At 39.2% G+C, this 17820-nt stretch overlaps 1 protein-coding gene across 8 annotated transcripts in view; it reads left to right on the top strand.

Moving 5' to 3' along the window:
• The window catches only part of AHI1 (Abelson helper integration site 1), a 247157-nt gene that overhangs the window by 165542 nt on the left and 63795 nt on the right, over positions 1-17820 (top strand). Inside the window, exon 24 of one of the 8 annotated variants that reach the window (XR_013830786.1) lies at positions 17377-17419. The exons of the other annotated variants lie outside the window; for them this stretch is intronic. The gene's annotated coding sequence lies outside the window, so the exon portion shown is untranslated. Of the gene's footprint in view, positions 1-17376; positions 17420-17820 lie in introns of those variants that run through there. 8 annotated transcript variants of the gene reach the window in all.

Raw genomic sequence — 17820 nt, 5'->3', positions numbered from 1 at the left:
AGTTGCATACATTATTTTGAATATTAACCCCTGTCAGATGTATCACTTGCAAGTTATCTACTCCCTTTCAATAGGTTGCCTTTTCATTTTGTTAATGGTTTCCTTCAGTGTGCAAAAGCTTTTTAGTGAGATGTAGTACCATTTGTTAATTATTGTTTTTGTTGCCTGAGAAGACAGATCTAAAAAATATTGCTGAGACCCATGTCATAGTGTTTACTGCCTGTGTTCTCTTCCAGGCGTTTTATGGTTTCAAGGCTTACCTTTAAGTCTTTAATTCATTATGAGTTTATTTTTGTATATGTTGGATATCTGTTCTTATTAGCACAGACAGTTCTATTCTTTTCATAGTTTCAAGGTACTGAGATGCCCTATTGTCTTTTTCTTAATACCTAAAATGCCCAGGTTCTTTTTAAATTTCTGAAAATGCTTGGTTTTCTTCTTTTTTTAATTTCTAAAAAATGAAACCCATGATAGAAGAGTACTTTCTACCTTCAATAAATTTTTCAGTGTTAACACAGCCAATTATGTTTTTGTATAAATGCCAGGTGTATAGTAATAATTACAACAAGAATGTTAGATTATTTCTGTGAATGTGAAGAGATTAACTGTGATGTTTTATTTTTCTTTCTCTAAAAACTCATTAAATGAATAATAGTTATTAGTTTTTCTATTCCAAGATAATTATTAAAATATCCATTATAGCTCATCTCTTCATTTGAGAAAAGTGTTTTTGTTATTTTCAGTATTTTGCTTAGCATATAAAGTCAGTAAGAGCAGGCTGGGTTAATTCAAAAGAGCTGGCTTCCTAACTAAACTGCATACTCCAGTTGTATTCAGAAACAGCTGTTTTCTTGTTTAGTCCAAAACAAGAGCACAGAACCCCAAAGCATCAGATAACTCCATTGTGGTTCCTCTTCCAGCCAAACACATGCACACAAAATTTTACATTGATAATTCTGTCAACCTATCAGGAAGACAGTAGGCAATGAATAAGTTGCCTTCAGTGTGCATGTGTCTGCTTTATTCTAAAAAACATCTAATTTTTATTTACCCTCTTCATCCCAAAAGTAGACAGTTTATTGAAGCCTGGATTAATTGTGCTATATATCACTATTTTCAAAAATCACTTCATATAGAAAAAAATTTTTCCCGTTTACTTCTCCATGTACCAGGAGTGCATCTGAATTATTCCTAACCATGGGAATTATATGATTTTATTATTGTGTTAAAGTCCAACAGCAAATTTATAATAGACAGTGGTAGCAGATTTTCCAACTACCTAAAAGTTCATGTGCACTAAATCATTGAATACAATCATAATTATTATTGCCTTCTTCCTAATGCTAAAGAATAAAATCAATTTATATATTTTTTACTTTAGTAATTCATTTATCAAAGAAAATACAGTTGATTTAATCGCTAATTTATGTTAAATAGATAAAAATTAATATATGCTTAGATTCACTTTAAAATTCCAGGAATATGTGAAGTTTTCTTTATCTGAAGAGAATTAAGGCAATATTTTATCTTACAAGTAAATTAAAGCTAAAGTGCTTATTGGTGTCCCTCAGTGCAGATGACACTGATACGTATTTCTTTTTTCTCCATAATTTGGCTCAGTAATTTATAAATATTTTGAGGAAAAATGTTAATTTCAAAAAAAAAAACGTTATTTACATTTGAAAACTATCTTTTAGTCTAGAGAGTGAATGGGACCCCGATGATACGACAGCAAAGCCAGTGTGAGTCACCTCACACGCACAGATTCCACTCCCAACAATAAAGTCCCTAAACGTTCTACAAGGAGGAACTCTAAAAGCTTCCAGAATCTCTCCTGCCCTGCAAGGAACCCATAAGGTTTTGACTCTATCACAGGCCTGGTAAAGTTTTACTACTCATTCTCCTCTTACACCATTGCCTCAGCCATTGTCCATGCCAAGTGTACCTCAGCCTGTGCTTTGTCTCTTCCCCCGCAGCTATTTTTCTTGCTACTTTGGGCAATGCCCCTCCATGTTTCCAAGACCCTCTCACCCTCAACAGAGTTAGACCCCACAAACTGCTTGTCTTCTCACTTTATCTCTCCTGGGCGCAGGACCTAGATCATTGCCAGTGGTTCTGAAATAAAGGGACTGTGAGATAATCCCCCCATAGTCTCTACCGCAAAACTAGGTTTGGGGAATGTTTCATTTTCTTGATGTCTTCCTAACTCGCATTACTTAAGATTTGTACAGAATAACATAAGGGCAAAGTTGTTTTCCAGTTTAGCAACCCACTGATTATTCAGCTGGTTTGAGTCTCTGAGCCCATCCTCCATCACGTCTCATTTTCTTACACAAATCTTCCATGAAAACTCAGTTTAGAGAATAATATAAATTCTCAGTAAAGACTTGGTAACTGTTTCAATAAACCATTGATAAGTATTTGTAGGACTCCTTCATGACTCTGAGAAGGCAAGTTTGGATTCTAATCTTTGAACGATGAGATACGTGAAAGCATAAAATAAGTGATGCTGTACTGGATTAAACCAATATTCCCCTTGGTCCATACTCTCTCCAACAGTGACTTTAAGGGCCGTTTGATAGAATAATACAGTGTTTGCTCTCCATGATGATATTTGCAAGTTAACCTAAGTATCAGTAATATCCCTCCTATAAGCTATTACAAATCTAAAATGTGAACCATGTTATTGGGAAAGCTTCCCACCAGTCATTCCTAGTCATAAATTGCCCTTTAGATAGTGGCAGAATTGATTGTTATCAGTCCCCCTGTCTTCTGACTTGACAATCAGCATGACCTTTTTTCATAAGTTCTCTGATACCCTAACTCTGCTGTCCTCTTGTTTTGTCAGGCACTCCAGGGTTTCTCAGCCTTGGCACTATTGGCATTTGGGGCTTGATAATTCTTTGTTGACGGGGAATATGTTGTGTATTGTAGGATGTTTAGCAGCCTCCCAGGCCTCTACCCACTAGATGCCAGAAGCACTAACCCTCTCCAGTTGTGACAATCAAAAATGTCTTTCAGACATTGCCAAATTTCCCCTGGGGGTCAAACGGACCCCACCCACACCCCACAGTTGAGAACTACTGCTCTATTTTAAGGAAACTTTGCTTTCATTTTCCCATTACGTGCACATATATAAGTAGTGATGTTGGAGTTACAGACTACCCTACTTAAAAACAACAGCTTCATGTAAAGATGTATCCAGCTATGTGAGGCTCAATGTGATGAATATGATTAAGATGTCTCTTAATCAGATTCAGATATCTCCTGACTACCATTTATTTCCTTTGCTTAAGAAACTTAGCTGTATGCTAAATCTTCACAGAGACCATGGAAAATTAACGGTATGCTAATGTTATTATTATTATTACTTAGCAATCCCAATAATGTGGTCATAATTGTCCCTGATTTTAACATGGTTATCCTTCAGCTGACATAAAAAAGGAAGTCTTTTTTTATTTGAATGTCTCTTTTATCCTCATAAACCATGTGCACAATGCAAGATCTCTGAACATACTGGAACAGCTTTGTTTTTACCACTCTTTTACTAAACTTTTTCGTACTTGATGAGTCTTTTCTTTCTTTTACCCCTATTTCTGCTTCCCTGTTACTGTGGGTGTGTTTAAGCAGCAGCCTCTTAACCCACTGCTGTATCTCACACGAAGGAGAGAGAATGTTTGATAGACCTCCAAATGTTGGCATCTCCCTTGTGAGAAAATATTTTGACCATGTCTGCCTGCTTGCATAGTCACTGACTGGAAAAGCAATATCATTCCCAAGATCACAGGAGAAAACATGCCTGGGCCAGGACCATAAAGGCTGAATACTGCCCTGTCCTTAAACTCACTGGCAGGCATAGGTCTATATTACATTTCAAATTGAATTTTTCCATATGAACAATCTTAGTATATGGGTCACATTTTTTTTTTAGTTGATTTAGTTTGATTTAGTTTTTTATTGTAGAGACATAAAACACGGAAGACTATATGACTTAAACTGGTCATGAAAGTAATTATATGCCCAAATATCTAAGTTATGAAATAAAATTTCATGTTTTATTGTATTTTGTTTGCTTTTTTTTTTAACATCTTTATTGGAGTGTAATTGCTTTACAATGGTGTGTTAGTTTCTGCTTTATAACAAAGTGAATTAGTTATACATATACATATGTCCCGATATCTCTTCCCTCTTGCATCTTCGTCCCACCCACCCTCCCTATCCCACCCCTCTAGGTGGTCGCAAAGCACCGAGCTGATCTCCCGGTGCTATGTGGCTGCTTCCCACTAGCTGTCTGTTTTACATTTGGTAGTGTATATATGTCCATGCCACTCTCTCACTTTGTCCCAGCGTACCCTTCCCCCTCCCCGTATCCTCAGCTCCATTCTCTAGTAGGTCTGCATCTTTATTCCCATCTTGCCCCTACGTTCTTCATGACCTTTATTTGTTTTTTTCTTTTAGATTCCATATATATGCGTTAGCATACAGTATTTGCTTTTCTCTTTCTGACTTACTTCACTCTGTATGACAGTCTCTAGGTCCATCCACCTCACTACAAATAACTCAGTTTCATACCTTTTTATGGCTGAGTAATATTCCACTGTATATATATGCCACATTTTCTTTATCCATTCATCTGTCGATGGACACTTAGGTTGCTTCCATGTCCTGGCTATTGTAAATAGAACTGCAATGAACATTTTGGTACATGACTCTTTTTGAATTATGGTTTTCTCAGGGTATATGCCCAGGAGTGGGATTGCTGGGTCTCATGGTAGTTCTATTTTTAGTTTTTTAAGGAAGCTCCATACTGTTCTGCATAGTGGTTGTATCAATTTACATTCCCACCAACAGTGCACGAGGGTTCCCTTTTCTCCACATTTATTGTTTGTAGATTTTTTGATGATGGCCATTCTGACCGGTGTGAGATGGTACCTCATTGTAGTTTTGATTTGCATTTCTCTAATGATTAATGATGTTGAGCATTCTTTCATGGGTTTGCTGGCAATCTGTATATCTTCTTTGGAGAAATGTCTATTTAGGTCTTCTGCCCATTTTTGGACTGGGTTCTTTGGTTTTTGATATTGAGGTGCTTGTAAATTTTGGAGATTAATCCTTTGTCAGTTGCTTCATTTGCAAATATTTTCTCCCATTCTGAGGGTTGTCTTTTCGTCTTTATGGTTTCCTTTTCTGTGTGAAAGCTTTTAAGTTTCATTAGGTCCCATTTGTTTATTTTTGTTTTTATTTCCATGTCTCTAGGAGACGGGTCTAAAAGGATCTTGCTGTGATTTATGTCATAGAGTGTTCTGCCTATGTTTTCCTCTAAGAGTTTGATGGTGTCTGGCCTTACATTCTGTTTCAAGTTTATTTTTGTGTATGGTGTTAGGGAGAGTTCTAATTTCATTCTTTGACATGTAGCTGTCCAGTTTTCCCAGCACCACTTATTGAAGAGGCTGTCTTTTCTCCACTGTATATTCTTGCTTCCTTTATCAAAGATAAGGTGACCGTATGTGCGTGGGTTTATCTCTGGGCTTTCTATCCTGTTCCATTGATCTGTAATTCTGTTTGTGTGCCAGTACCATACTGTCTTGATTATTGTAGCTTTGTAGTATAGTCTGAAATCAGGGAGCCTGATTCCTCCAGCTCCATATTTCTTTCTCAAGATTTCTTTGGCTATTCGAGGTCTTTTGTGTTTCCATATAAATTGTGAAATTTTTTGTTCTAGTTCTGTGAAAAATGCCAGTGGTAGTTTGATAGGGATTGCATGAATCTGTAGATTGCTTTGGGTAGTAGAGTCATTTTCACAATGTTGATTCTTCCAATCCAAGAACATGGTATATCTCTCCATCTATTTATATCATCTTTAAATTCTTTCATCAGTGTCTTATAATTTTCTGCATACAGGTCTTTTGTCTCCTTAGGTAAGTTTATTTCTAGATATTTTATTCTTTTTGTTACAATGGTAAATGGGAGTGTTTTCTTAATTTCACTTTCAGATTTTTCATCATTATTTTATAGGAATGCAAGAGATTTCTGTGCATTAATTTTGTATCCTGCTACTTTACCAAATTCATTGATTAGCTCTAGTAGTTTTCTGGTAGCATCTTTAGGATTCTCTACATATAGTATCATGTCATCTGCAAACAGTGACAGCTTTATTTCTTCTTTTCCAATTTGGATTCCTTTTATTTCTTTTTCTTCTCTAATTGCTGTGGCTAAAACTTCCAAAACTACGTTGAATTGCAGTGGTGAGAGTGGGCAACCTTGTCTTGTTCCTGATCTTAGTGGAAATAGTTTCAGGTTTTCACTATTGAGAATGATGTTGAATGTGGGTTTGTCGTACATGGCCTTTATTATGTTGAGGAAAGTTCCCTCTATGCCTACTTTCTGGAGGGTTTTTATCATAAATGGGTGTTGAATTTTGTCGAAAGCTTTCTCTGCATCTATTGAGATGATCATATGCTTTTTCTCCTTCAATTTGTTAATATGGTGTATCACGTTGATTGATTTGCATATATTGAGGAATCCTTGCATTCCAGGGGTAAACCCCCCTTGATCATAATGTATGATCCTTTTAATGTGCTTTTGGATTGTGTTTGCTAGTACTTTGTGGAGGAGTTTTGCATCTATGTTCATCAGTGATATTGGCCTGTAGTTTTCTTTCTTTGTGACATCTTTGTCTGGATTTGGTGTCAGAGTGATAGTGGCCTCGTAGAATGAGTTTGGGAGTGTTCCTGTCTCTGCTATATTTTGGAAGAGTTTGAGAAGGATAGGTGTTAGGTCTTCTCTAAATATTTGATAGAATTCGCCTATGAAGCCATCTGGTCCTGGGCTTTTGTTCGTTGGAAGATTTTTAATCACAGTTTCAATTTCAGTGCTTGTGATTTGTCTGTTCATATTTTCAATTTCTTCCTGGTTCAGTCTCGGAAGGTTGTGCATTTCTAAGAGTTTGTCCATTTCTTCCAGGTTGTCCATTTTATTGGCATATAGTTGCTTGTAGTAATCCCTCATGATCCTTTGTATTTCTGCAGTCTCACCTGTTACTCCTCCTTTCTCATTTCTAATTCTGTTGATTTGAATCTTCTCCCTTTTTTTCTTGATGAGTCTGGCTAATGGCTTATCAATTTTGTTTATCTTCTCAAAGAACCAGCTTTTAGTTTTATTGATCTTTGCTATCGTTTCCTTCATTTCTTTTATTTCCGATCTGATCTTTATGATTTCTTTCCTTCTGCTAACTTTGGGGGTTTTTTGTTCTTTCTGTAATTGCTTTAGGTGTAAGGTTAGGTTGTTTATTTGAAATGTTTCTTGTTTCTTAAGGTAGGATTGTATTGCTATAAACTTCCCTCTTAGAACTGCTTTTGCTGCATCCCATAGGTTTTGGGTCGTCATGTTTTCATTGTCGTTTGTTTCTAGGTATTTTTTGAATCCTCTTTGATTTCTCCAGTGATCTCTTGGTTATTAAGCAGTGTGTTGTTTAGCTTCCATGTGTTTGTATTTCTTACAGATTTTTTCCTGTAATTGATATCCAGTCTCATAGAGTTGTGGTTAGAAAAGATACTTGATATGATTTCAGTTTTCTTAAATTTACCAAAGCTTGATTTGTGACCCAAGGTACGATCTATCCTGGAGAACGTTCCATGAGCACTTGAGAAGAATGTGTATTCTGTTGTTTTTGGATGGAATGTCCTATAAATATCAGTTAAGTCCATCTTGTTTAATGTATCATTTAAAGCTTGTGTTTCCTTATTTATTTTCATTTTGGATGATCTGTCCATTGGTGAAAGTGGGGTGTTAAAGTCCCCTACTATGATTGTGTTACTGTCGATTTCCCCTTTTATGGCTGTTAGCATTTGCCTTATGTATTGAGGTGCTCCTATGTTGGGTGCATAAATACTTACAATTGTTATATCTTCTTCTTGGATTGATCCCTTGATCATTATGTAGTATCCTTTTCTTCTCTTGTAATAGTCTTTGTTTTAAAGTCTATTTTGTCTGATATGAGAATTGCTACTCCAGTTTTCTTTCGATTTCCAGTTGCATGGAATATCTTTTTCCATGCCCTCACTTTCAGTCTGTATGTGTCTCTAGGTCTGAAGTGGGTCTCTTGTAGACAGCATATATATGGGTCTTGTTTTTGTATCCATTCAGCCAGTCTATGTCTTTTGGTTGGAGCATTTAATCCATTTACAGTTAAGGTAATTATCGATATGTTTGTTCCCATTACCATTTTCTTAATTGTTTGGGGTTTATTTTTGTAGGTCTTTTCCTTCTCTTGTGTTTCCTGCCTAGAGAAGTTCCTTTAGCATTTGTTGTAAAGCTGGTTTGGTGGTGCTGAATTCTCTTCGCTTTTGCTTGCCTGTAAAGGTTTTAATTTCTCTGTCTAATCTGAATGAGATCCTTGCTGTGTAGAGTAATCTTGGTTGTACGTTTTTGCCTTTCATCACTTTAAATATGTCCTGCCACTCCCTTCTGGCTTGCAGAGTTTCTGCTGAAAGAGCAGCTGTTAACCTTATGGGGATTCCCTTGTATGTTAGTTGTTGCTTTTCCCTTGCTGTTTTTAATATTTTTTCTTTGTATTTAAGTTTTTGATAGTTTGATTAATATGTGTCTTGGTGTGATTTTCCTTGGATTTATCCTGTATAGGCCTCTCTGTGCTTCCTGGGCTTGATTGACTATTTCCTTTCCCATATTAGGGAAGTTTACAACTATAATCTCTTCAAATATTTTCTCAGTCCCCTTTTTTTTTTCTCTTCTTCTTCTGGAACCCCTATAATTCAAATGTTGTTGTGTTTAATATTGTCCCAGAGGCCTCTGAGACTGTCCTCAGTTTTTTTCATTCTTTTTTCTTTATTCTGCTCTGCGGTAGTTATTTCCACTATTTTATCTACCTGGTCATTTATCTGTTCTTCTGCCTCAGTTATTCTGCTATGGATTCCTTCTAGAGAATTTTTAATTTTATTGTGTTGTTCATCATTGTTTATTTGCTCTTTAGTTCTTCTAGGTCCCTGTTAAACATTTCTTGTATTTTCTCCATTCTGTTTGCAAGATTTTTCATCATCTTTACTATCATTACTCTGAAATCTTTTTCCAGTAGACTGCCTATTTCCTCTTCATTTGTTTGGTTTGGTGGGTTTTTACCTTGCTCCTTCACCTGCTGTGTATTTCTCTGTCTTCTCATTTTGCTTACCTTACTGTGTTTGGGGTCTCCTTTCTGCAGGCTGCAGGTTCGTAGTTCCCATTGTTTTTGCTGTCTGTCCCCAGGGGCTAAGGTTGGTTCTGTGGGTTGTGTAGGCTTCCTGGTGGAGGGGACTAGTGCCTGTGTTCTGGTGGGTGAGGCTGGATCTTGTCTTTCTGGTGTGCAGGACCACATCCGGTGGTGTGTTTTGGGTTGTCTGTTGCCTTATTATGATTTTAGGCAGCCTCTCTGCTAATGGGTGGCATTGTGTTCCTGTCTTGCTAGTTGTTTGGCATAAGGTGTCCAGCACTGTAGCTTGCTGGGCGTTGAGTGGAGCTGGGTCTTAGCACTGAGGTGGAGATCTCAGAGAGAGCTTTTGCCATGTGATATTACGTGGGGCCCGGTGGTCTCTGGTAGACCAATGTCCCAACTTGGCTCTCCCACCTCAGAGGTTCAGGCCTGACACCTGGCTGGAGCACCAAGACTCTGTCAGCCACATGACCAGGCACGTTGGGAGTTTCTTGCCTTTTGAGAAGTCTGAGGTCTTCTGCCAGTGTTCAGTAGGTGTTCTGTAGGAGCTGTTCCACATGTAGATGTATTTTTGATGTATTTGTGGAGAGGAAGGTGATCTCCACGTCTTACTCCTCCGCCATCTTGAACTTCTCCTATACATATCTTTGCCCTCCATAAATTACGAGCCTGTGAGTTACTGTGTCTGTTTAATGTTGTTTGTTGGGAGGGAATTTGAAATCCTTGATGGATAGTGCTGGTAAGAATTGAGATTCAAACCAGAGGAAGGGGAGAAGGCAGGAATGGGAGGAGTTGACAGGGACCACACCATTCCATGCTTACCAGCTACTAAGCAAAGTCAGCTTCACACACAGAGATCAGGAATCAGTCCTGAGCTCTCCAACCCCCACAGCTTATTGGTTTGTTATATGCCAGAGTAGGAGTTCTCAAACAGCTAGGCCTTAGAATCACCTTGGGCACTTGTGTGAAAATGTCAGTGCCCAGACTCTACCCTAAACGTGCTACTCTTTGGGAGATACTCCTTTATATTTGTGAAAGCCCCTTTGTAGACACAGAGTTACAGAATTTTGCTAGAGAATGTTCTTCCAGCCTCATCAAAGGAGTAACATATCTACTTCAGGCCCTTTGATCTCAGGCTATAAACTTCCAATTGACCTGACTAAATATGAGTCTATAAGCCATTACACACAGCCATGTGAAACCAACAGGAATCAACTTTCCAACATTCATATTCCCCCCAGAGTTCCCACCTTAGTACTGGACGTGTAGGATATTCTCTATGAATGATTACAATTCGATTGAGACAGAGCTCCCCAAAACTTCATAGATTTGTCAAGGAATAAGATTAGGAAAGGTAGCAAGTAAGAACAGTAAAATAGTAATATGGTGGATGCACAGAAGCCATGCCTAAAAATACGCAGTCAATTTTAGTCATTTACAGTAATTATGTTTATAAATTCACCATGAACACTGAATTAGTGAATTCTAAACCAATGCTCCTAGAGGAAATGCAGGATTAGGTTCTTGAGAGCCTCTGGTCACCAGATTTTCATCAACCAGTCAATACATAACCTTGTTTTACGTGTATGTCTGTCTAAAGACACTTAATTTAATACAGTTGAGTCATCAAAATTGAACTCATGTACTGTCACTTGCACCTAAACAAAGCTTAACTAGTACACACACTTTATCTGTGGGACAGGCACCTCAGCCCTCTTGTACTTAGTCACACTAGACAACACTGCAACACTATGCTTAGGGACCATTTTAAACAGCAAAATCACCAACAAAGAGCACAAAAATGTGAAAAACATGGCACTAAATAGATCATAAAAAGGGCACTTGTTTACTGTTTGAGAGCTGAAACAATAAGACGGAGCATGAGAAACATTGCAAGACATTGGGAGGTACTAACATTCCTCCCTCAGCTGGGAATATGTGCATTGGGCAGCTCAGATGTGTCACCACTCTGCGCCAGTGCATGTATTCAACTGTGACAGCACCACACGCGTTGATTTGGGGGTTACAAGTAAATTTTAGTGAGTAGGCAAATTTGCAAATAGGAAATCCACAAATAATGAGGATTAGCTGTATTTTGAAACTATTAAAAGTACACAGTCATTTTATAAAACCTGTAAGTCTTTATAGTAAAGATGAAGAAGGAAAAGGTCAGGCATAGGAAACTGGATCGAAAGTGTAACCTACTATATTCCTAGCATGGCTCATGCATACGACTTTTTTTTTTTTTTGAGGTACGCAGGCCTCTCACTGTTGTGGCCTCTCCCGTTACGGAGCACAGGCTCAGCGGCCATGGCTCACAGGCCCAGCCGCTCCGCGGCACGTAGAATCTTCCCGGACCGGGGCACGAACCCGTGTCCCCTGCATCAGCAGGCGGACTCTCAACCACTGCGCCACCAGGGAAGCCCACGACTTTTTTCTTCAGTTCCTTTCTTTGTCTTTGGATGGAATAAAAGGGCCATAACTTCTTTAAGGCAGAGACTGTGTCTCGTTTAAAATTGAATCCCCAGCATCAGACACAAAGCAGGTATTCAGTAAACGTTTACTGAATGAAGGAAGGATCAGGCAAAGAAATAGGAGCAGCTGTACTAAGGTGTGTATTAACCTTCCAAATCACACCTGACCCTGTCGAACGTCAGCAGTGATGGTGTTGCTCACGGGCAGATGGTCAACAGTGTGCAGAGGGCTGCAGTGGGGTTGGTAAAATTGTCACGTCTCCTTCAGTCTCTCCAGTTTCCTTCCCTTATCGCCCATCACTAGGGAATAGTCCAGTCCCAAAAGAGGCAGTGGGTGACCCAAATGATTCTTTAGTTTGCAGAAATCTTTTTTCAAAAGGGGGAGTGGTGGCATTCTGATGTTTCCTGCCTTCTTGGTTATCTGCCATCAGTTTTCACTCTCCCCAAACCAGCTCACTTAGATCACCAGGAAATAAATGCATGGAAGCAGCACTTATTTAGCAATTTGATGTCGTATACATATGGCACTTGGTGTGACTTGGCATACAGGTCTTACCAGTCCCCAGGTCTGGGGGTAAACCAGTTGTCCATTTCTCTCACTTCTACTCTGGAATTCATCATTGCTAAAGAAAAGCACAGAATTGTGGTGGTTGTCTCTGTGTCTTACTTGTGGTTCCCAGCCTCAGTGAGGCCCGTGGTCTTGATCATCTTTTTGTTCTTCCTGACTGACTCCCTACCCCATGCCTTACAGTGCCTGGTCATGGTAAGGTCCACGTAACCTCTTACTCCAGGCTGACTTTGTCTCCCTGCTTTCTCTGTATTTCTGTTACTTCCCCTTCCTTCTCCAGCTGCTTTCAGATCATAGAAAGAAGTGCCCTCCTTTCTATGGCCGATCTCTCCACTTGTATTTTTGGTCATTTTCCCCTCCCACATTTTTCTAGCCTCACTCAACCAATGATCTGCATCCTCACTCCTCCACCCCTTTGGTGTCTTTATAGTTTATTCATTTAACACATATATATTGAATGCCTGCTGTTTTTCCAGGCACTGTGATAGAATGTTGTCTGGATGGTGTAATGGTGAATTAAACAGAAATAGTCCCTCCACTTACAGAACTTACAGCCTAATGAGTGAAAATAACTGTAATTAATGAGTCATAAAACTAAAACATAAGCAGTGAAAGGACAGTGAAGGGAAGCTGTGAGGCCTTGTGGTGAGAAGTGGATGGGGTGGTTTTTGTAAGGGGGTGGGGGGCAGGAGGATACATTTGAGGCATTAGAAACAGCTTGTGCAGAAGCCCTCAAGTAGCTAGAAGTGCTCATCAGAGAAACTGAAAAACCAGCTGGTCATAGGGGAAGGGATAAGGGATAAAGCACCCGATGGAGGGAGGGACTGTTTCCAGCAGTTTACAGACCGTGTAAAAAAATCCTCCGTATGCCAGCTTTCTGGGTCATTAACACCCCTGCTTTTTTCTGTTTCCTTAATGTTTGTAACAGTGCGCTTACCTCTCCTGTTTCTCTCTCGTTCTCTGGCTTTGCCTGCCACTGTAATACCAGCCTTCTACAAGCTACATGCTGTATGTCTTTTATTTTTCTCTAGCACTTTTTTCTGGATTATCCTCTACCCCTATCATTTCAAATATTACTTTGGTATTTCAGATGTATCAAAGTCTACATCCGTAACTTCGGCTCCTGTTCTGAATTCCCCAAGTGTATTTCTAACCGCCTACTAGAAATTTCCACGTTCACGAAGGTGTCATTCTGGAATCTCTGGTCCAGTGTGCCCAAAACCAAATCAATTTTTAAAAACCCGATTTTTTTCTTCTCTACTCCAGTGTGTTACGGAATCATCATCTACCTTCACCTTTAAGGACTTCTCTCTTGAAAGAACAGTCAAATATCGGGGGTTTTACAGCATAAAAGTCTGTTTTGGTAGAGTTCTATATGAAATGCAGGGGAGCAAATGGAAGTGGCCCCTGACCCAAGCTTAATGAGGTCAGGAAAGGCTTTCCAGAGGGGTTGATTTCTAAATTGAGTTTTATGGGAGGAAGAGCATTCCAGGCAGACTGAACAAATATGAAGACATGGCACACAGGCCACCACAAATATTTCATCATGGCTGGAGCCTAGGCTGCAAAGTTAAAAAGAGAGAAAGCTGAACCTGAACGAGGAGATGGGATCAAGAAGATCCTTGTATGGCATGTTAAGGAGCTGGATTTGATCCTGAAGATACTGGGGAGCCATTGGAGGATTTAAAACATGGAGGATGGCATGATCAAATCAGTTGTTTCAAAAGCTCATTCTCTAAGCTCTGAGAAGGGGGGAAAAAAAAAGCAGTGAAATAAGACCAGGAGAGGCGGTTGCAGCAATCCAAGCCAGCCATAATGCGAAAGTAGGGTTTGGTGAGGAAATTCATGTGAAGGAAAAGGAGCAACCTAGGTTTCTAACGTGACCATCAGTGTGTAAAAGCAGAAGGGCACTTCAGCGTAAGTTGCGCTGTGTGTAGCACCTGTGCAGCAGCCAGGGGGCTCGGGAGAGATTTGCTGAGAACTCAGGCTTGCGAGGTAGTTCTGATGAAGATGGATGGTTCCAAGTGTATGTTCAGAAAAACGACCGTATTTACAAGATTTGCTGAAAACTAACGATTGCCAAATCATTTTGAAGAAAACTGGAGATCCAGGCTCTGGGTATTGATTTGGAAGTCTTTAGCATAAACATACCTGTCGAATCCATGGGAACAGAGGAGTGTACAGAACTAAAGGGTAGAAGACATTAAGGAGCACCAGCTTTTTTAAAGAGTGCACTGAGGGGGAGGAACCTGGGAAGGAGATTGCTGGAACCAGCCCCCCAGCCCCTACCTGTGGAGGTCTCCACGCTCCCATTCTCCAGTCTTTACTGCACCGTTTACCTGCCTACCAGAGGTACCTTCCTAAAATAGAAATCAAGTTGTGATTTACCAGCTCAGACATCTTAGCTGATGCTGTATTTGTCTTTGAAGTCCAAATCTCTTAGGTTTTAATCTAGCTCTCATCCCTCAGAGATTGAACAGAAGTTCTGACCCACTTTTCCTCATCTCCCAAATCACCCTCCCGAGTATGCTGCCCTGCAGACGCAAAACCTCAAACCTCTGCTTACCCTGTTTTCTCCAGCTGTATAGTTTTTGTGCTACGCCAACTATCAGAAATTCAGTTTATCCCTTAGGAGACAGCTAAATGCTCCCTCTTCTGAGAATCCTTCTCAAAAGCCTCCAGTTGCAATTCAAGGCTTCTGTTCCTTTATATCTGCACATTTTTTTCCTTTATCATAATGTGGATCTCCCTCTGCCTTGTTGGTTGTCTCCATGCCTTCCCCTGTTAGAGTATAAGCTCTCGGAGCCTATAGCTTTGTATCTCCACGGCACGTAGCGCGGTGCCTTGCCCCTAGAGTGGCTTTCCCTTAAGTATTTATTGTTGTTGTCGTTTTTAATTGGCATAATTAGTATCCCAAACTACAAATCATGAATCAAGATGAAGGCCTTTACTTTTTGTTTTAATATACTTATAGAAACTGCATCTTAATGCAGAGGAATATTTTGTCCTTAAGGAAAAGCATAATTGGAGGATTTAGCGTCAAATACAACTCAAATAATCAACAATAAATTCTAAAATCAAAGAATCAACAGCAAACTTGTATGAATATTTAAAGTCATAAAATTATGCTCCCAGAAACATAATTTTAGCAACAGAGAAAACCTGAAAGAGCTTATCTAGTCGAGTGGTTTGTAAACTCTCTCCTCTGTAGAGCCCTGTTCCTCAGGGCTCTGTGGGGTAGGTCTGGGGAGGCCAGGTTTGCCAGACCACCAAACCTAGCTTCACCTAGAGAAATTCTACTTTTCAGTGTTTGTATGTGAGGCTTTCAAACAAAATTGTATTGAAAACTAGTTTTGCTTTTAAACCAGTTTGAAAAACAGGATTGTAACCTTCAGGCTACTTCTGTAATCTTGCTGACTCTGGGCCTCCATTTCCTCATCTGTAAAATATAAGAATGGTGCTATGATAGTTCATGCTTTTATTCTGAGCACCTCCTGTACATTTTCAAGTAAGAAAAACAGACCTCAAGAGAAGTTAAGTGGCTTACTGAGGCCATAGAGAGTTAATGACAGAACCAGGATTAGAATTTAACCGACGGCCCTCGTTGTTGGGTTTTTTTCTTTTAAATAAAAATTCCTACAAAGTGGATATAAAACCATTGCAGATATTAATTCTTTGGAAAAGGTAGATATCAGGAGGTATATAAATAGCTTTAAAAATAGAGTTCTAGTATATCATAAATTTGCCTTATTTAAAGCTGGTGTGCTGCTGCAGCAAACATAGATTGAACATTTACTTAATTTTACATTCATGCTTCAAGTTTATAGAAATATTTGGGGGAGTTGTTTGCATGGCCCATTTCTCTTTTCCAAAGTTATTTATGAGTTGTTTCTTCTTGGTAAATCTCCATGTAATCACTGGAGGCACTGAAAATCATTCCATTAATCATTCCTTTCACGTTTGTCTCACTGCATCTAAACTTAAAAATATCACTATGAAGTTGTGAGGGTTTGGGAAGCAAGAGTCTCCGGATTCTGATCCTTTCATTCAACTCCTTTGCTTTGCTCATCTTCCTCTCTCTATCCCCTCCTCTCCAAATCAAGGGTATCCATGAAGAGGAAATGAAGTTCACAAAACAGCTGAGAGGTGTGTGGGGACAAGAGGGCAAGAAGGGCAATCATACTCCTTGGCCTTGAGGGGGGGTGAGGGTGCTTATGGGCTGATTGTCTCATAGCCTTGGGCTTTTTTGTTTAAAGATAAAGTGAAACAAAACAGCTCACAGAGACACCTCCTTCTTCCCTCTCCTTCTGCCTCCATACCCATATGGCGCGCTGCTGCTGAGACCAAGGAATGAGTGAGTAAAGGTGTTGAGAAGTGAAGTATTGGTCCTAAAGAAATAAGTGGTGTCCTTTTATAAATCAGTGTCAAGACTTTGTAATGTGGATCTCCTACTAATTTGTGATTCATAGCATTTGAACATAGGTTAAGCCAACCTTTGCATCATGAAAAAGGACTTGGATATGCCCGCTACAGTAATGCAGTAATACAGTAGGAAACAGGGCAGGAACCATGTTTAACCTGCTTAAGACATCACAGCACCCATTTCATATGAAGAGGCTACTAGAAGCAGGTTTGGTAAGACCTGCACGTAGTAATATGTTGTTACTCATTAGTCAGGGTCACAACAAGAAAGGAAAAGTAACGCTGACGTAACAGTGATGTATAATTCAGTCTGACTTCCCTTCCCTCAACCTCTGGAGTAGACTTATATTCTGATTAGAGCCATTATGTTGGGTTTTTTTAATCCAGTAGTTTTACAACATTTCATATACAGTTGGCCTTCCTTATCCACGGGCTACACATCTAAAGAGTCAACCAAACAGGGATCGAAATTATTTGGAAAAAAAATTCCAGAAAGTTTCAAAAAGCAGAGCTTGAATTTGCCATGCTGGCAACTATTTACATAGCATTTACATTGTATTTACAACTATTAGCATAGCGTTTACATCGTATTAGGTATTATAAGTAATCTAGAGATGATTTAAAGTATACAGGAGGTTGTTAGGTTATATACAAATACTACACCATTATATGAGGCACTTTAGCATCTGCAGATTTTGGTATCTGTGCAGGTGGGAGTGTCCTGGAACCAATCCCCCTTGGATACTGAGGGCCAACTGTACATACATGTATTTAAGGTAAGATGTTGCTCTTGCCTTGGGCAAAGAGAGAGAAGTAATACTTAGACCATGTAAAAGAAGCATCTGACCTTTAATCTGTTGGCTGTGTTTGGAATTTATTTCATAAGTCTGGGGAAAAAACTGAAGAAATTCAGTTACAGTTGATGCTCTCTGAGAGGTTTTGATGGTTTTCTTTTGCTCTATGGGTTTGAGGGCAGGTAGACTATTCTGCAGTCTACATTAGTCCTTGAATTTAAATTTTCTATGTGTTTGTACTTTTTTCCCCAAACACATTTTAACTGAGTCAGATCATCTTCAAATAGTTGAGAAAAATCCGAGATTGGTTCTTTTGTTGTTCTTTGAAATAGGCTCACTTACTACCACATTCAGGTTTTG

Source organism: Stenella coeruleoalba (assembly GCF_951394435.1).
Source record: "Stenella coeruleoalba genome assembly, chromosome: 12".
NCBI lineage: Eukaryota > Metazoa > Chordata > Mammalia > Artiodactyla > Delphinidae > Stenella > Stenella coeruleoalba.
The sequence above is the reverse complement of the archived record's forward strand: the minus strand, read 5'-3'. Positions and strand labels throughout refer to the sequence as shown.